The 20,446-nt window shown below is 35.4% G+C and overlaps 1 long non-coding RNA gene and 1 pseudogene across 1 annotated transcript in view; one reads left to right on the top strand and one right to left on the bottom strand.

The window, feature by feature from the left end:
* The window catches only part of LOC129397743 (uncharacterized), a 155,516-nt gene extending 140,808 nt beyond the window's left edge, over positions 1–14,708 (top strand). The window contains exons 11-13 of the long non-coding RNA XR_008625333.2: positions 10,119–10,166; positions 11,985–12,127; positions 12,354–14,708. This is a non-coding gene — a long non-coding RNA (uncharacterized LOC129397743). The remainder of the gene's footprint in view (positions 1–10,118; positions 10,167–11,984; positions 12,128–12,353) is intronic.
* Positions 6,169–9,396, bottom strand: LOC100985024 (poly(rC)-binding protein 2-like; annotated as a pseudogene).
* Positions 14,709–20,446: the final 5,738 nt, after the last annotated feature.

The following is a 20,446-nucleotide window of genomic DNA, read 5'->3' as shown; positions in this document are numbered from 1 at the left end:
GAAACTGCCTACCATGGGTAGCCACCCATATAAACTGATCCCAGGCAACATAGTCAAGATGTTTGTACTTGTGGTGCCACAACCTACTCTTTGGCCAGATATTTCTTGACCCTCTTCTTCTATAATTCAAGAATGCTTAAGACTTTCTCTCTAAAGTGTATTGCCTTAAAAAGCTAGACTTCCTAGAAGTGTCTGTACTATAAAAGAGAACCTCCGATAGAATATGATGTGTTTCTAATGGAGGATTTTAGACATAAATATGGGACATCGGAGGCTCTAGTCTTCACAGAAGCTTTTTGGATTATACTTCTTGGTCTCCAAAGGCAAAAGCTTGTGGCATATACATTTAAATGAGTTATTGTTACTGTGAGAGGGATTCTGCCACAGTAAATAGTTGTTGAGACAGTAGAGAGGTGAATGAAACCAAGTTACAGCTGATACTAGGGTGTGTGCTTTTGGTTCAAAGTAAAAGACTATATTGTCTAGTCCATGTGACGCTGTTACATTGGTTTATACATTTAAAGGAAAATTAAACTGTAAATATGATACTATCTGAGCCCTTTCCTGTGGCTTCTTTAAACTATAGGGGTTTGGTAGGTTTACACACGGAAGTCTGGAGAATGGGGGTGTGACATATTGCAAAGAATAACATGTCCGAAAGTTAAAGTTACAGCGACAGTAGTAGGAGCCCTTAAAAATCAAGCTGCAGTGTTCTTTTCCTATGCTAGGGCCACGGATAGAAAGATGATGAAAGTGACACACACACACACACACACACTCACATATATGTAAAGTCAGTAATTAATTCAGTAGTAAATCTGCTTAGGCCTTCCTCCTCTATTTTCAAAATTTCAGAGCTTTTGTCTACCATTTTTTAACTCCAAATTTCATTTGAAAATAAAAGCCTTTAAACAATTTTTATCCACAAAGTAAAGTTTAGGAGAAAAAAAGCTAGCTGTGAGAATGACCTGAGACATGATCGTTCCTATCATTTTAGTTTGAAATTCAGCAAGTAGATCACAAAAACAAGTATCCTCCAGAGAAGGAAGAAAACATGCTGTCCTGTGGACTGTCCTAATACCCCTTCAATTCCTTGAAATGCCTTTCCAGTATGTATAATTAAGAGGGCATTCTCTGCCTCATAAAATTCTCCGAGACAGCTTTTTTTTTTTTCCTGTGGCTATTTTGCTTTTGTTGCTTATTTCTACCTAATGATGAGTTTTGCACATTTTGAATCTTTGTCCTAGCTATGCAACAGATCTAACTGCCCACCTTTCCAAGCTCATTCTGGTGAAGTAGAACCAGAATTACAGTTCTCTGGTTTGAGAATAATCACTGCAGCAATATATAACATTTCTGAGAACACAGTGACCTTTTCCCGTTAGTAAGATTCTTTGAAATCTTGGGGATGTTTCCATTGCTATATTGATACATCTTATATACTTTGCCAAAACCAGGCAGTGATATTTCCATTTCTGTTCTCTCTTTTTCAGCCACCCCCTGGGCTTGCTTTGCACCCTACACTATAAACACTGAACATGGTGTCTGAGTATGAGACAGGAATGGTCTCACCACCTGGGAGTCTAAACCTCCTCCATTCATTTTCAAAACAGGATCACAAAAACTGTGCTACACCTGCTTGTTCCACACAAGGACTAGATTCCCTAGTTCTTAGATAGTCTTACAGACCATTTCCCTACATATTCAGCTGTCAGCTATTGTTACTTTTTACAATCCAGAAGAATATGCTAATTATACTGACACATAATGCAATATGCTTAAGAACATGCCACTCAAACGTGTGGCTCTCAGGAGAATTCTACCTTCAAGAAACTTCATCTATAAGGACATATCCCCTTTGAGATAAAGGCAATTCTTTTGTAATAACAGAGGGGAAGGCTAAAATGTGATTTACAGCACATCACAACACTCGATAGTGTGATTTAACTGTTGTATAAAAACATATAGATTTAGGTTGAATTTAAATAGATGGGTGAGAAAGAGAGAGAAAGAGAGAGATTAAAATAACAGATGACTTCCAACTATAAAAAGTTCTCTAAGAAATGACAGAATAGTTAATGCATAGATTTCAAAGAAAACTACTGTTTCATACTATTGAGTATTAAACCTCTAATTTCTATAAAAATCTCTAATTTTTCCACATATTAAGTCAGGGAACTAAAAATGTCTTCTGTGGATATTTTTATAATAATATTTTCTGTTATAAAAAAGGCATTGCCAGACACTACCATCTGTCGTGTAGACTGACAGTGTACGAATCTGATGTCTTTCTGTGACTTCCTATCTTATATAATTGGAGGTTTCAGCCCAGAATGATGCTTCGTTTCCACCTAAGGACAACCAAGTTTGAATTCTCCTGAAATATTTTAATCATTTCCCTGCTATGCGCTGATGAGACCAGTATTCTGCATAGTTAAAAGCTATAAATGTGTCTATTGAGAGGGTGTTAAAAATTCTCCTCTGAGCTTCTGGCCATCATCCAGAATTATTACCATAATACCTTCTGAAATGAGACGGAAAACATAATGCATTATAATTGATAAATGTTTCATTTGTACTTACTTTATTTTGGAAATTGAAACACTCAAAATGTCTTAGCTGCATCAACATGGGGAAAGGTTTATTTTACTATTTTTTGATGAAAAAGCTGTCTTTGCCAATTGTTTATGTAAAGATTGGAATATGTGTCTACCATGCTTTAAAAAGAGTTCAAGGACATTAAAACTACTCTATTGACTCAGATGTGTGTGCAAGTGTGTGTATGTGTGTAAGGGTACATGTAACCATCCTAATCCCAGTCAAGGAGACAAGATTACGGAATCACTTTTGTAGTTTTTCATTTAAAAAACCCACCTTTTTTCAATAAAACAGAAATTGTTACAGTTAAAACCTGTTAATTAGAGATAATGTCTGTGTAACTGAGCATTGTCCAAGGGTAATGACCTCCTGCTGTTAAGCCCTGAAAATGTTGACAGGAAGCCAACACATTTGTTTTCAAAGCAGGAGACATAGGTCCTTTGACATGATTCTATTAAAATGGCTTCATTTTTGTTGCACTACGTAATAGACAGAAATCTAATCATTCTAGTTCATATTATCAATGCGCTCCCATTTTTCTACTTCCAAATATCTTTGTAGGTTATGTTTTCACTGCTACTAAATGCACCAATTAGCACCTTTGCTGCTGCTGAGTAGCTGATCTCATAATAATACAGTCAGTTAAGTTAATTCGGTAGGTTGTCAAAAAGCACTGAAATGAGTTAGTATTCATTAAGATATGCCACTCAATACAATGTAATAATCAATGCTTTATAATTCATTGTAGCTGAGGAAAGAGGTTGGGTAATTTATAAAGAAATAGTGACAAGGGTTCCCCACTTCCCTGCCCCTAATTCTTACACACTCCATTTGGCTAATGTTTGAAATTTCATTTGTCTAACGGATAAAATTTCACTTAAAAATATTCTTCTGGGTTGATTGAGATTTTTATCAGTAAGAACAAAGGATCTAAGAACTGGTTTCCTTATGGAATTAGATGTACATGAAGGAGTGTTAACCTGAGGTAGGGAAAGAGGAGATCTTAAAGTATTAAAGCATCCGTAATGTGAGGATTGGAGGAGCTTAGAACCAATTCTGAATACTCTTCAGAGACAACCTAGGTGGTGGCTGCTGAACCACTTGCATTATGATTGTGTGGAAAGAATAATTGCAATGATTCTTTTTCTGGCTATAGAGGGAAACTTTTGTCATATTTTAAAAATACTTATATTAATGTCCTGGCCCTATCCTCAGTGATTTTTAATTCAATTGTTTTAGGATAGGGCCCTGGTAGTCACAGCAATATTTTTTAAGCTCAATAGGTGATTCTAATTCATAGCCAGAGTCTTCTGTTCTGTGGTTCTGAGAGTCACCAGAAGGGCCTGTTGAAACACAGTGGGCTGCACCCCTTACCCCTCCAAAGAGCTTCTGATACAGTGAGTCTAAGGAACAGCCAGAAAATTTGCATTTCTAACAAGTTCCCAGGTGGTGCTGATGCTGCACTAGAATGTATAGGAAGCCATTTAAATTATGTCAACTTAGTCATTTCTTTATTCCTGATGACTTTCAAAGGAAGAAAAGGGAAGACTCAAGACAGCAAGAGTCAAGTAGGGGCCAAGTTAGACTGTGTTTTCCTATTTTAGACCACTGTGCTGTGGTAGTTCTAAAATAGCTTTTTGATTTCTTTCAAGTTTTCCATTTCTCTGGTTTACTTAAAATTTGTTATTTCTAAACACATAGTTTTTTTTAAATAATAACTTTATAGCTAATACTTATTGAAAATTCAGTTACCATCAGGATCCGACCTAAATGTTATGTATTACCTCATTTAATCTTCACCACTTAAACAGATGCTCTTATTATCATAATCAGTATTTACTTTCTTAAGGTCACACAGCTAATAGGTAGTAGATTTGGAATTGTAATACAAGCAAACTGACTCTACAGCCTAAAACCTTAATTTCTCTGTACTGCTTCCGCATACCTAATGATTTATGAAACATGATCTTACAGCTCTGTGGGGCTAAGTATATCACTGTTTATTATCAAATTATTCTTGATGACAGAATAATGATAAAATAACCCCCATTTATTGAGTGCCTACTTAGGGCCATGCACTATGTTAAGCACTACTATCAAATTCCCAAGTGTTTAAGGGATGAGACAATTAAGTGGTGAAATTAGGATTTAAATTTATGCCTTCTGGTGGGTGTTGGAGTTCTGCCCTCAAAAAGGAACCATTTAGGTTCCTGACAACATTCCAGTTTCAGATTCAAAATTCTGAAAAAATGTAGCTATGCTCCTAACAATATTGCTGTATAATTCTGGCAAATTTACTTTTGCCTGAGAATGTCTGATATGGTTTCTGTTACAGTTAAAAAAAAAAAAAAGCTTTGATTAAAATGGTGGTCATTTTGATGTATGAATATGAGGTCCCTGAGGCTTGGAGAGTTGAAGAGTTTAAATGACTTTAACTAAGATCACCCAAACTAAACAACGGAAGTAGGAATAGATAACTTTCAGGCTTATTTTCTTTCTGCTGCAACAATTTACTCCTCATGTCTGGTTTTGCACCTTTTCTTAGATCACCTGTTTGAGAAGATCACAGTACAGACCATAAATCCTTATTTTTTTTTTCCGTAGTGCATTTCTGAGTGGTGGCCCAATGAGTCTTATGAGCAGACAGGAATGGCTGCTGCTAGTGTGTTTTCAAGAGTCATGCATAGCCCTCCAGGAATCATTGTCTAGACCTCACCAGCTTGTTGTTAAGAGACAAATAAAATAGCAGATTCCAAGTGCCTGGCACATAGGAAGCACAAGGTTCAGTAAATGGTGGTGATTACTGTATTGTCCTAATGGCAATAGGAGGAGGGAAGTGAGAGGGAAGAGCAAAGCTCTGTACTAACTCAGATGACTCCCTGGTTTCAAAGATATCATTTGAGTATAGAAAATATTTGGTTTGTATGTAAAGAAAAATGAACTTTTCAAAAGTCAGTATCAGTCATTTTTACAGCTCATGTTTATGAGGTTTATCAACTCATATCAACAGGTTCCAATCAATTTGACTTGCGCATGCTGCGTGCATACTGAGACGCAAGTGATGTGCAGATTTATTGTTGGAGAGCTGTTTCCAGTAACTTAGAGCCAAGAAACATTGTTAGAATCATGTAGAGGGGTGGAACTATGTATACAAAATGCTCAGGCACAGGAGACATATATTTTTCTGTCTGTTGTTCTGTCTGTCTATATCTATCCTCCTTCTCTCTCTCTGGCTAAATTAACTTTCTAATTTTTTAAAGGAATTAAAAGCTTTAATTGAAAAATCTTGAGTGGATAATAAAGTGTAGAAATAGCACATTTACAAACGATTTAAAACCTGGAATCACTGACTGTTCAGGAACTACACAGAAGGAACATGAATGGTGGTGAACAGCAGAAAGAAATTATGGATGAATCCACATTATTTTAGCTGCTCCCCATGCCACCTGTCTCAGAGGAAAGCCTGACATTTATTAGATATTGAACCAGACTAATGCTGGCAGCAGATCCAGCGATTGTAACCTGCCTATCAGTAGATCCTTCCACTGGGTTCAAATTTTGATCTGCACCCCAGATTTCTGAGGGATCTCCTTGATTTTGGTGCCTTGATGTCTGAAATTATTCAGCCAATCAAATCATTTGGAATGGTGAGTTCATGAGAAGTAGTTGGAGCAGATGCATTCAAACCTGCACTGTATCCAGTGTTGCCATGAGTCATGGGAAAATAAGCCTGTTGCATTGCCTACTGGTGCAGCTTGGTCAACTCTAGAGGTGATCCCTCCAGATAAGCACAGAAGCACATGGACAGGGTGGTGTGGGGAAAGTTCGCACTGTTGCTGCTTGTGATGTACTTGTCCTTACCACCTGCAAAGATGACCAGAGAACTCAATAATAGCTTGGGCTGGTAAGGAATAGTCATGCCCTTCCGGGGGTACTGGGAGAGTCTCCAGCATGTCTATGCATGTCTGTTTGACACACTCAATTGTGGATTACAGAATGTTAGCAATAGTGATGGCCCACTCAGTTGAGTTGGGAGCATATCCTCTGTCAGCTGCACCTGAGCCTCTACACTCTCTCATATTTCCTTGATTTTGCAACCACCTTTTCCAATAAGAGGGCCACACTGACTAAGATGACCAAGGGTCTACTGGCACCCGTGCTATTGGTTATAGAGCTGCTGATGTCCTCTTCCAGTTTGTCAATTATCATAGTAAGCCTTTGAAGATGGCATTAGTGAGTCCAGCCAAAGTGATAACTCTCTCAGGACAATTTTCTAATTTCTTTTTTGAAAAACATCCATTTGCAAATTTGGGGGCATTACCCTATATGACACTAGATGGTATAAGTGAATTTAACATAAATTATCTATGTTATTAGATATTACTTAACTGTGACTGCATGCATCACAATGCTGTGTTTACCTGATAAACCACCACCGAGCCCAGTTAATTAATTAATTTATTTTTTTGAGACAAAACTCCATTGTCCAGGTTGGAGTGCAGTAGCACCATCACGGCTCGCTGCAACCTCTGCCTCCAGGTTCAAGCAATTCTCCTGCCTCAGCCTCCTGAGTAGCTGGGATTAGAAAGGCGTGTGCCACCATGCCCGGCTATTTTTTGTAGTTTTAGTAGAGATGGGGTTCCACCATGTTGGCCAGGCTGGTCTCGAACTCCTGGACTCAAGTGATCTGCCTGCCTCGGCCTCCCAAAGTGCTGGGATTATAGGCATGACCCACCGTGCCCGGCCCTAATTTTGTATTTTTAGTAGAGACGGGGTTTCACGATGTTGGCCAGGCTGGTCTCGAACTTCTAACCTCAGGAGATCCACCTGCCTTGGTCTCACAAAGTGCTGGGATTATAGGCATGAGCCACCACGCCCAGCCTAGTGTTTATGTTTTGACTTTTATTGTTTGTCACCTATTCATCTTGATCATGCTATTTCTTATCCCAACATTTGGCATATCAGTTCTAACACAGTCTTGATATGTAACCTCTTTAAAAATATATACATGTAGGCTGGGCACGGTGGCTCACCCCTGAAATCCCAGCACTTTGGGAGGCTGAGGCGGGCGGATCGCTTGAGGCCAGGAGTTCAAGACCAGCCTGGCCAGCATGGCGAAACCCCGTCTCTACTAAAAATACAAAAATTAGCCGGGCCTGGTGGCACGTGCCTGTAATCCCAGCTACTCAGTAGGCTGAGGCGGGAGAATTGCTTGAACCTGGAGGCAGAGCTTGCAGTGAGCTGAGATCGCGCCACTGCACTCCAACCCAGGCAACAGAGCAAGACTTTGTCTCAAAAAAAAAAAAAAAATACACACACACACACACACACACACACACGCGTAGATGTAGAGAAGCCTGCCCCAGAAAAGATTTTAAAAATAAAATTATGAAAATAGGACAAATGTTAAAAGTGAATTCAAAATGTAACTACTATTAGGATTTTAATGTTACCCACTCCAGTTATTTAGAAACAATTTAAAATGTATACTTATAACAAACACATCCATATTTTGTTGCATCAATAAATACTTATTTTAAGTATGATAATTGTCTTCATTCCTTTTAATTTTTTTTGAGAAAGAATCTCGTTCTGTCGCCCAGGCTGGAGTGCAGTGGTGCCATCTCTGCTCACTGCAAACTCCACCTCTTGGGTTCAAGCAATTCTCCTGCCTCAATCTCCCGAGTAGCTGTGATTATAGGAGCTCCCCATCACACCTGGCTAATTTTTGTATTTTTTTAGTAGAGACAGAGTTTCGCCGTGTTAGCCAGGTTGTTCTCGAACTCCTAACCTCAGGTGATCCATCTGCCTCGGCCTCCCACAATGCTGGGATTACAGGTGTGAGCCACCGTGCCCGGCCTGTCTTCATTCTTTAACAGTAATTACAATTAATATTCTAAACACAGCCATAAATTTTATCTAGTGGATCAGTGATAATATACTAAAATCTTCCCCCACTATTAGACATTGGGGTGCTTTAAATTGTTCATAGTGTAATGCTATACCTTCATATATTTGACTTTTTCAGTATTTTGGCTGATTTCATTAGGCTAGATTCCAGGGACTGGGAATGCCTTTGACAAGGTATTTGTCAAATTGCTTTCTAGAAGAGTTATACTCATTTATGTTGTCATCAAGAATGAATGGGATGGTAAGTTCACTGTACTTTCACCAGCATGTTAGATATTTATTTACTTATTTATTTTTGTAGTTCCATATGTCAAATGGTACTTGCTTTAATCTACATTTTCTGGCTACAAGAAAGTTCTTACATTTTCAAATCTGTGTTTGATAATTCTGTTTCCTTTAAATGTCAATTATATGTTTAAACTCTTGTCCATGTATCTGTCATATTATTAGTGACTTTTCTATCAGAAGTTTGAATGCTTCACATGCATCTTTCACATGCATAAAAATAAAATCAAGTAATTAAACCAATACTACATTTGTTGGAAAATTTCTCAGTTTAACTTTTAAATTTTTTTATATTCACATTTTAAATGTTATGGTACCATTTACTGATATTTTCCTTTGTGCATTCTTTACATATTCAAAGCATTGAAAATTATTTCTTTGTTAGAGGTTTGGTAAATATTCAATATAATTTTCTTTTTACTTTGACTTAATTTTCAGTAAAATTTACTTTTTAACACATCTGGAATTTGTTTCAGGGTATGATGTGAAGTGAATACGTTTGAATTTTAAATAATTTACTATGCTGTGACCCAGCTGCCTGATTTCCCGTACAAGTTGCCAAGTGCCCACTGAAAGAAGAATGTTCTTATATTTTGTGTTCATTGAGATAACATTGGTTACTTTATTAAGCATGCTAGAGTTTTTTTTTTTTTTTTTTTTTTTTTTTTTTTTACTGAGAAACCTATGCCTCACTTCGTTTGTTTTCAAAAAGTTGAATGATCAGAAGGGTATAATTTAATAAAATATTATTTTGTATATTTTGTGTTACCCTATTTATTACAAGAGTAGACTTTAACAAACTACTGCAGGTACTTTCGGATTTTCAGAAGTATTTTAGCCTACAATTGTTAATATATGTATTTTTTAATGTTCTAGGTGAACTTAGATATAAAAACCTGAGTTTGAAGTATGTCCCAATGACTGATTCATTATGTGATTTTATGCAAAGTTTAATCTTCTGAGTCTCTGTTTTCTCTCCAGACAATAGGGATAATGCAACCTACATTATGAGACAATGGTAATAATTAAATGAGAAAATGTATGTTAAATGATCAGAAGATGGCCTGATAAAGAAGAAACCTCACAGATGCATTATTTTCTTTTCATTTTTTTATGGAATAGGCTATTGGTCATCTGAACTGGTGAAAGAGAACAAATGTTCCTAGTAAATTCCACAGGGACAACTTTTGACTTTGAAATATGTCTCCTTTGAATTTTGAATATAGTTATTTCTGATCTTCAGGGAATTTAAACAACATAATGAAATTATAGAGCTAATACCTAATTCTAGTCTCTTTTAATTTTTTCTTGGGTTCAACTACAAGCTAAAAAAAGAGAACTCATTTTAAAACTTCCCTAAGGCAGAAATGATGGTAAGTGTTTGAACTTCAAAGGGTTTGCCTAGTCAGATGAGGACTGTATGCTTAGTAAAAGTAAACAGATAGGAAAGAGACCAATAAGAACAGTAATTAAATAAAGTATGTAGCTCAAATATCTAATTATGCTATTTGCCTTAAAAAATCTACCTGGGATTTCTGTTTAGTTGTCTATTAATATGATTTTAGAGACATGAGAAAGACTCCTGTAACAATCTATCCAGCTTGCCACCCATAAAATCTGAAACATATACCTGTATTATAACACATGTCTCACTGTGTCCAATGATGTTTTTAATAATTTGTAGCCTGTTAAACAGGGCTTTATAAAGACAGAGGACAGGTCTTGTACTTCTTTGCACTGATCCTGATGATCATTAGGATACTCTATAAACGTTTCATGTCAGAAATTCTGTATTCCTATGTTTAGAGCTTTTGTGTCATTGTGCATGAGATTATAATTATTGTTGTCTAAAACTTTATGTAATGATAGGATCTTGGACAAGAATGTGTCAGGTTGGGGCCTGGGGGAGGACAAGAACATAAGAGACTAGATACTTAAACAATAATGATGCAAATAAGATGATTTAGCTCAATTCTTTAAAAAGCAGAGCCTGAGGTAAGGATTAAGATGCTATGATTTTATTTAGAAGATTCAAGCCCACTGAAGTATAAATGAAAAACAGAAGCAAAGCGAGGACGCTGCAGAGAAATTTAATGCCTTATGTCACAACACTGGTCACCATTGCATGATGAGTCACTAAGAGATACTGCCAGATGCATAGTGAATGTGTTCACACAACACATAGAACTTATTCGGAAGTGTGGTAAGAATGAGTCATTCCTAGAAGAGGGAAAGGAGGAGAAATGTGTCTTCCCAGCTTTCTCCCATCTCAAGTTACCTATTGGTCAAATCTTATGCAGAGTGTTTTACCCCTACACTGATGGCTTGTATAATCTGGCTTGTCAGTACCATTCAGAGAGATCCCTTGTATTATGGCCTTTTCATCCAAGTCCAAAGGTAAACCAGTGACCTAATATGAATGAGGACTTGACCAGAAAAGAGAGAGAAGAAAAGGTGGTCAAGAGAATCTGAGAAAGCATACAAAGTTTGTTTCCTAAAACATAAGAGATGTGGACATTAAGGAAGTTGGGAGCATTGAAAACTACAGTTATAGGGTGATAAAAGTGATACTCTTCTGCTGTATTGGTCAGGTCAGGGGTTGCTATATGCAAAACAAATGCACCCCAAATTACAGTGGTTTACATCACTGAGAACTCTATTTCTTGCTTATGTCTCTGTTAAGTATGGGTTGAGGGAACTCGCATTCCTTTGACTTAGTGACTCTGCCATTTCTAGGATTCCTAGGATCCAAAATGCCTCCAATGCATCCTCTGCATCTGGCTACCAGGCCAGAGAAAATAATGAGAGCATGGGGGGTTGCCTGGGGATTTTTTTATGTGCCTTATTGTGAAACATCACACAGCCCCACCTAACAGCAGGGGAGACTGAGGAATGTAGTCTACTGGTACGTCCAGAAGGAAAAAAGGAGGGCTTGTGAACAGTTAGTAGTTTGTGTCAGATATCCTAACCATGTTAAGTTTTTGCTGTAGGAGAATGTTTCATAGTAGTGGTATATTTTGACCTTTAATCTACTTAAGTAATGCAGTAAAGACTCATTTTAATCAGATGCCACTCTTTTGCCCTCTGCATCAAATTTTTCAGATTTTAAAAATGTTTTCCCATAACATCACCATCTTGCTTTTCCTTTTTCTGGAAAAATGTAACTAACTTGATAATCAATTCTACTCTAGCTTCCAAGACAAAACTTAACCTTAGAGTATTTATATGACAATCTGTGGAGGTACTTACAGAATCAGCCCTCCAGACTTACAGAAGCTGGGCTTCCCAAATGAAACTACTACTTTCCAATGCCTGGACTCATAATCCTTGCAAGGTAATTTAGCAAACTTTATATAAGGTATACTTTAGCCTGAGACTTTTCACAGTCACTGCACTCCTTGATAATTTCACCCCTAACTTTTCTCTCAATGAAAAGGCAATTTACTGACTTTCACCAGGAAGATTACCTTTCTTATCCTTCTGTCATTGCCTGTAAAAGACAGCTGGGAACAAAATGGTGAGGCAATTAATAATGTTCTTCTTAATTTCTCTCTTCACAGAATCCTGGTACAACAACTGCCTATAAACACTTGCCAAGTCTGAGATCAAGCTAATTGAAGTAGTCACAATAGGAGGTGTCTTCACTATAAAAATGTATGAAAATTTTGAGTATATTTACTGTGAGAATGCTTTGCAAAGACTTCACAGAAAAGTATTTCACATTGTAATAGTCCTGGAGCATGAGTCATCAGGCAGTAATCAAGTTGTCTTTTTGAATCAGAATGAAGACCATCAATTTCAAGTTAGTGTTTTTATGTCATGAATGGAATGAGGGAGAGATACCATAGCTATCTTTTCAGAGAGAATCGGATATACTTTCCTGATACACTTGGGACACTGTAATCCTTGACACAGGTTACATCCATGTTCTCAAAAAGGAGTTTGCATTATTTTTGCAGAATGCGCTCATGGGTCTTGTATTAAAGTCTGTTCTACTGTGGAGATACATCCAGAAGTTCAGCATAAATACACTGATTTTCAAAAACCTAGGAATTATCCTGCTTATACCTTTTATTACCTGGAAAAATTACTTCAAGTAATTGGATCTTGGTTTCCTCATTTGTAAAATGAAAATATTGTTATTTACACCATATGGATATTAAAAAGATTGATAAGATAACATATATGAGAATGATCAGCAGAGTGTCTGGCATGGATACTTTGCCTTAAAAGTATTGAAATGATATTTGAAGTTTGATATTGTTGATGCTGATCGACTGCCTGTTTTACTGCATTTGGTCTCTCTGGTCTTCTCTGGGATTGCCATCAAGAATTTTAAAATTTATCCTTGGTCTGAACAGAGAGAAAGAAATTCATATGACATATTTTTGCTTTTGGTCTGAACTTACAGATTAACACTTTCCTTCTAGACACATATCCATGTTTTTGAAGAGGTTCCCATCTCTAAATGAATTCTTTCCTAATTGTGTTTGTGTGTTATACCCTGATCTCCTGATCCTGTTCTTCACTGTGGCTGCTAAATTCTAAAATTTCTGGTATGGGAGTCCTTCCTTATCAGCACAGGATATGTTCCAAAACCCTCAGTGGATGCCTGAAACTGTGACTAGTACCCAACCCTATATATACCATATTTTTTCCTATATATATGTACCTATGATAAAGTTTAATTTATAAATTAGGCACAGTAAGAGATTAACACAGTAACTCATAATAAAATAAAGCAATTATAACAATATATTGCAATAAAAATTATGTGAATGTGGTCTCTCTCTTTTAAAATACTTTAGTATTTTTGGACTGAGGTTGACTGTGGGTAACTGAAACCACAGAAAGCAAAATCATGGGTAAGTGGGGAATGCTGTATAACTCATTCTGCAAACTCTCTAAACCCTTGCTTGAATCTCACTAAGAAATTTTAAAACAACTTTCCTTGCAAAAGTGAGAGCACAGCTAATAATGAAGGCAAAATAAAATAAAAGGTACACAGCCCAGTCCTAAGCTATAGATAAGCAAGGCATCTAATTATTAATCTGATGTGAAATGATACTGGCCCCTAAAGATCCTGTTATGGGTATTTTATGGATCATGTTGAAACTACTGTTCTTGCTGCTTATTTTTCCTCCTGATGAGGAGAGAAGCAAAAATAATCACATGCTACGGCTTTGTGAAGAACTTGAAGGGAAAGTAAAAAATGAGTTCTTCTCATTTTTTCCTTCTAGATTCTAATTCTTTTCACATTTAACTGGGGAATCAGTGAAATTCAGCCCTTTTGACTCTTCATGAATGTGGGATAAGTGGTGAAAACAGAACATCATGATGAGAGACTCCAGACCTAGATTATTTAATTAGTGTTTTGTCTTTGGCAAAGCCTTAAATCTCTATGTTTCCGAGTTTTCTCACTTATTAAATGGAGTAAGTAATAGCTTCCTTACATCACTGGGATATTTTGAGAATAGATAAAATGATGAATGTCAAAATTCTTTTGTAAAAAGCAAAATGTTATTTTTAGACAAATATAAAATGTTGCAAATAAGTGATACTCTCCCCCCTCTCTATTATACTGACGCTAACGTATTCAATTATAAATATCAGCATAACTTAATTTTATAAAACTTAATATAAATAAAAATCTTATGGAAAATGCACATTATTTTTTCTCACTGTAGTCGTCCATAACACTTGTCAAATTATTATCTCGGCACAACTTTAACTTATTAACCAGGCACGTTGTAATTCTTCGTCAATGTGCTTACTGTGGAAATTTACTTAGAGCAATTTGATAAAGAGCTGTGCTAATTCAATTATTGAATTTCACGCTTTATATTTAAAGTCTATAAACAAAAATTACAAAAAAGTACTTAAGTTATTGCATGCAGTACTTTAATGCTCTGAATAGCATTTGTGTTTGAGATTGGTAGGCAGCATATTTAAGTGATGTGCTCACGAAAGTGAAATATTCAAAACAGCTTTTATGAAAATCTCCCATCTGGCAGTTACAATTGATCAGAAATCTACTCTTCAGCATTATTTTGAATGTAGCATGCGTTTTTAATTAAAACTGTTCATTCGATTTATTAATGTAAGTAAAACCTCCCATCTGATCATGTTTAACTTGAGAAAGTGGTTTTCTAAAACCCCTTTTATGAATTGAATGATACAATTTTCAATAAGGAATAGTTATAAAAGATGTCAGATATTTATTTGCTATTAATCTTTTTTGTCCTTAATTTCACAATTGATCTATGAACATGCTTGCTTAAAAATATTTGATGAATTCATGGTCTTAATTCTTATATTATTTTAAATCTAAGTGAGCTACAAAGGATCTAAGATAAAAATCTTTAATAAATCATGTTAAGGGATACTTTATGTTAGTTAAATTAAGTTTTAATGGACAAGATATAAGCAGATTATTAAGGTTAAAATTTCTCACAGTGAGAAATAAAAGCAAACTATCAAATGCTTTTATTCAGTTGTTATGTTCATTACGTACATTATCAAAATTAATCCTTTTAAAAATCCTGTTTCTCAGCAAAAGGATTTCAGCTCAGGCAACTGGACTTCGAATCACAGGCATTTCATCCCTGCCCTGCTTGTCTTGGCTATGGGAGGTTTATAAGGACGGCTCTGCTGGATTCTCTCCAGGAAGCTCAGTACCTGGATTAGATGCCGTGATAATTCCCAGACATGGTTGCTTGTCAAATGGATTATTAAGGCTATGAACTAATACCTTATAAAAATGGAAAACAAATTTCTTTAGCATGTATTCTGGATAGTGTCTATATCCTTCATTCTGGGTAAATGTCTATATCCTTCATGTTTTACACTGGTTAAACATCATGCCAACCGTCTTAGATTACAAAGTAGGTAATTTCTCTGTGTTCAGGTACACAATATTATTTCTGATGTGTTAATAGTAATGGCTCTCATTTCTGAGTGAATTTTTAAAATACATAGATAGTTTATTTGTAATTAAGGCCTCTCGATTTTAGAATGGAAATAAGGAGGCGTGGGAGATATTTCTGCAACCTACTTAGTGATTAATTGAAGCATACCAGGTCACCAGTAAATGAAAGTCAATGGCTTAATTATTGTCAGCCTTCTTGAATGATTATATTTTATATACATATAAAAAATATAATACCAATATATATTATATATTTATATATTATAACAAATAGCATATATTCATATATTATATATTATACGATATATAATATATAATATATAAATATAAATATAATCATTCAAGAACTTACAGTTAAGTCCAAATCTATGACCTTTATGTTTGGCTGTTATTAGATTCTTAGCCTCATTTCACGGGGTTTGGGATAATTGTGTTTGGACGATCTTTCAGGTTATGCCTCTCCTTATAAAAAAATCTATAGTCATTAGGTGCAGAGTGTATCTTCCATTGGCACCTTATACAATTGTATTCTACTGTTCAAGTTTTCCAGTGTGCTTGTTTCATACACAGTCAATAGCCATGTTCTCCAGCATGGGAGCTAAAAAAGGTTGAAAACTGGTTCTACCAACAGCTCAGCTTATAAAACCATGAACACTATCTGTGCTGTTTTTCAGCCTATACCTATGATTTGTATCTCTGAAACTTTCACTTACATATTTCTTATCTTACCAACAGCATTTCTCAAAACAGTCTTCTTTATTTCCAGTGACTTATCCGAGAATTGTATTGCTACTGCTGTTTCCAACCTTTTCAACAGAAGATTTTATTAGCTCTAAACATGTTCCTTGAAAATAAATTCCAGAGTGTTGTGTTTTTGGTTACTTATTTAACATTATTTTGAGTTGTAACAAAAATAATTTATTAGAACTTATAAACCTGCATGCAAGACAAAATGAATTTTAAATGTGTAAGAAAGCCAAAGGAAAAGGAGAGTAAAAATTAAAAAAGTAAAATCCAGCCAGCATGAGGTTGGTACATAAAATATTTGCCCTGAAGTTCTATACACGTGCTAAAGGTAGACCACAAATTTGACTTTAAGCTTTTTAGAAACCAATCAAAAGTGGGAAATGTTATCAATATCTCCAAAGTATAAGGAAATGAGTTGCTTTGAAGACGCATATTAACTATTCATGAAACCAAGGTTAGGAAACAAATTTTTATACATTTTTATTTTGGAAGAAAGAAAAATTGAAAACATTTATCACAGAGTAAGGAGTTTCTAAATATTGGGAAATGCTATCTTGCCATGGTACAATCTAATAAAAGGTATTTTTGTGGGAAGGGAGTATTTATAATATGTGATCCAGTCATGGCACCCTTTGATGGTCCAGTTGGTGCAAGAAGAGATTTCAGAATCTCTGAAATTCTGTTGAAGAAGTGAGGAGCAACATCATCTCTGTAAATGGTCCCAAAGCTTCAACTTCAGCTACTTCAAAATAGAACTTCATTTCAGCTTGCATTCCTCTGATACTTCTCGAAAACTGATGGCATCGCTGCTCCTAAGTACAAGGTTCTCCATTCCCTCATCGGTTTTATTAAGAAAATCCTACAACCATGGATAAGGAAGGCTTAGGTAGAGAAGAGTGGAGATTATTATTTATTCATCTCCGTGACTCCAGGTTTGCTAGTGAGATGCAAGAGCACATAATAGGTGCTGATACATGTTGTTTTCCTACAAGCTCTGAAATTAACTGTTTTAATATAGGTAAATAACTTCAACTATAAAGGAGGGATAATGACACTAACCCTGGTGGAACAAGTTAAATTAATAAACATTGGTTAATAACAAGCATTTAATAAATATTTGCTGGCTCAAGGAATGAAGTCTAAAGCACTATGCAATGTAAAAGATGAGAAATTAGTAAATTATCTCAATGCTCCCACAATAAATATTTTAGTATTGGATTTCCAAGGCAATATTGAAGAAGATGGTATCATGTTGAATAGAGGAAAATGTATTATTTTGTAGAAGAGTTACATATAGAGATAGATAATTAACTTACCTATAGAGGTAGAATATTAAGTGCTAATATTCTCAGTAACACTATTTTAATAAATAATCTAAAATATAAGAATATGCATTTTTCCCATGAGACGTAATATAGGCATATTTTTATTTTGAATGAGGATAAAAAGCAATTTGCAGAGTTTTTTTCAATTGCATAGACTTTCCTTCAAAAAACGTATGTCACCATAGATCTAAATTCTAGTATGAATGGACTACATATTCTTGATAATTCTCTCTAAATGTTTTTTCTCTGTACTGAGATTTTGACTGATATCAAGTAATAGGAAGTTTAAGATTATATTACCTAACATAGTAGATGCTGAATAAATTTTGTCCATTAACTAACAGTTGATTAACGAACACTTGATTTCTAAATACACTTAAATATTTCTAGTATAATCTTACCATCATATAATCATGTTTCTTATTAAATAACTTATCTACCTCTAAATGTAACTCTCCTACAAAATAATACATTTTCCTCCATTCAACATGGTACCATCTTCTTCAATATTGCCTTGGAAATCCAGTCCCCAATATTTGTTCTTACATTGTCTTATATTACATAACTTAATGTTAAGCTGTAGATTTCCAAACTGGCCACCATATGTATGATGATACATATAGCTCATCATTTAAGGAGCTATTTGTATGTATATGCTTAATCATAACAACATATACTGTAGTAGTTTTAGTGAACTTTCATCCATGCACAATACCAACTTGTTTTCTGCTATTGTGCTTCTTCCTGGTCCACCATTTCTGATGTGGGGATTTTTAGAAATTTTGGTTTTATTCTTGAAAAATATATACCTTTTCTTCTAGCTCTTCTGCTATTTTCTTCCTATTCCTCTTAACATAAGTTTTTTAAAAGATATCTACATTTTAAATTTCATTATCTAACATTCTCTTTTTCAATATGATCTCCAGTCTACTACTTTCCAATTTGCAATTTAACAGAAATCAACTCACCAAATATAATGCAGAAATTATTTCATCTTTTTGAGCCATCTGTATGTTTCTTGACTTTATAATTTCAATTTGAAAATTTTTAATTTTTATAATTAATTCTATAATTTAAACAATTTAATTTCAATTTAAAAATTGAAGTAAAATTTTTACTTATTTATAACCCTGCCTTATTCAAGAATGATTGTTTAGATATTGAGTTAATCAGGTATTGTGTTTGTTATTAACTTGCTCAGCATTTCCAACTTTTCACCATTCAAGCCTGTGCTATTACATCACTTTCAGGTCCTGCTGTGCTTGCAGGAAGGGGGACATGAAACCAGTTCCACTCAATGAATTATTAGCGAAAGTAACGTGTGTCAATTCGGAGCCTTACCAGAGCAGAATCTTCTAGAGTTATACTCTCTGGTGCAGTAGCTGATAACGTTTAAGATGATGGCTCACTGTCAGAACCTCGATCCTTGAATCAGTTCATTGATCAGAGCCCCCCCACCGCTGGCCTCTAGTTGTATCCTGAACAAAAATTAACTTTCTTTATTTTAAGCCATTGAGGGATTTTATTTTTCTTTTAAACTACAGCATAACCCAATGTAAAGATACTGATGCAGGGAGTGCTTGGTTTTGAAATTTTCTGGGTGATGTTAAAAAAATATTTGAGATTGCAGCCAGCACTGCCAGTGTTCTACTCAGACCCCTGCAGATCCCATTTACAATCTCTGTACACTATTTTCTCACTTTCCGTGTGTTTTTGCGTCTAACAGCATGCACTTGCAATTCTCTTCAGAGGACTGCCCTCGAGTTACTGGAGCTACTTAGGAGCACATAAGCCAATGATTGACTGACTCATGAAATCCCAGCTTTCTTACATCCGGAGAGGACAATCTTATGATAAACTTATATCCCAGAATTTCCTTGCAAGATCAGTCTGAAGTTACCCTCTGTGGGAGCTTGCCTGAAATCTTTCATTACTTAACTGCTTCTTGTTTCTATACCCTGCATCCCTGACTCCCTTCTAGGTTTCTCCTGGGAAGTCTTTCTTAATAAATCACTTGCATATGTGGCTTATATTAGAGTCTGTTTCTGGGAAGTCCTATCGAAGACTAGGAAAGGAATATACAATATGTAGTTTCATAATAATGTTGAAGGGAATATGTTTGGCTGAATTTTAAAATACCATGGTATGTAAAAATGACATAAAAGTTTAGAAGGTTGATTTTGAACTTTTAAACATTTAAGCCAGGAATTTTGTCATGTTTAACTTGCTGTTCTTCACCAGATCAGAATATATTGCTGCTTAATTTTTCTTAGTAAGACATGCTTTTTATATAACCATTACACCATTTCTCCACTTTAGGTGGTGGATTTTAATTATTCTATCTGTTCTTTGTCCTCAAGCATCTTCAGACCCTGGAAAACATACCGAGATATACACGAGATTGGGTCAGAGCCTGTGATCACATAACAGACCATAGCTCACTGGCCACATAAAAGTGAAATCTACCAATTAACTCTCATTACTGTAGTGCTCTAATGAATTGTTGTAATTGACCATTGATGATGACGGCATAGAAAAATAGAGGGGGAAAACACTTCCTTCTTCTCATTATGTTTTGTGGTGTCAGTTCTTAAATGTCCTTAATTTTATTTATCCTTTTGGCCATGATATTCAGGCTGTGGCATACAATTCT

Source organism: Pan paniscus, chromosome 4 (assembly GCF_029289425.2).
Source record: "Pan paniscus chromosome 4, NHGRI_mPanPan1-v2.0_pri, whole genome shotgun sequence".
NCBI lineage: Eukaryota > Metazoa > Chordata > Mammalia > Primates > Hominidae > Pan > Pan paniscus.
Note: the sequence above shows the minus strand (reverse complement) of the source record. Positions and strands in the feature narration are given on the sequence as shown.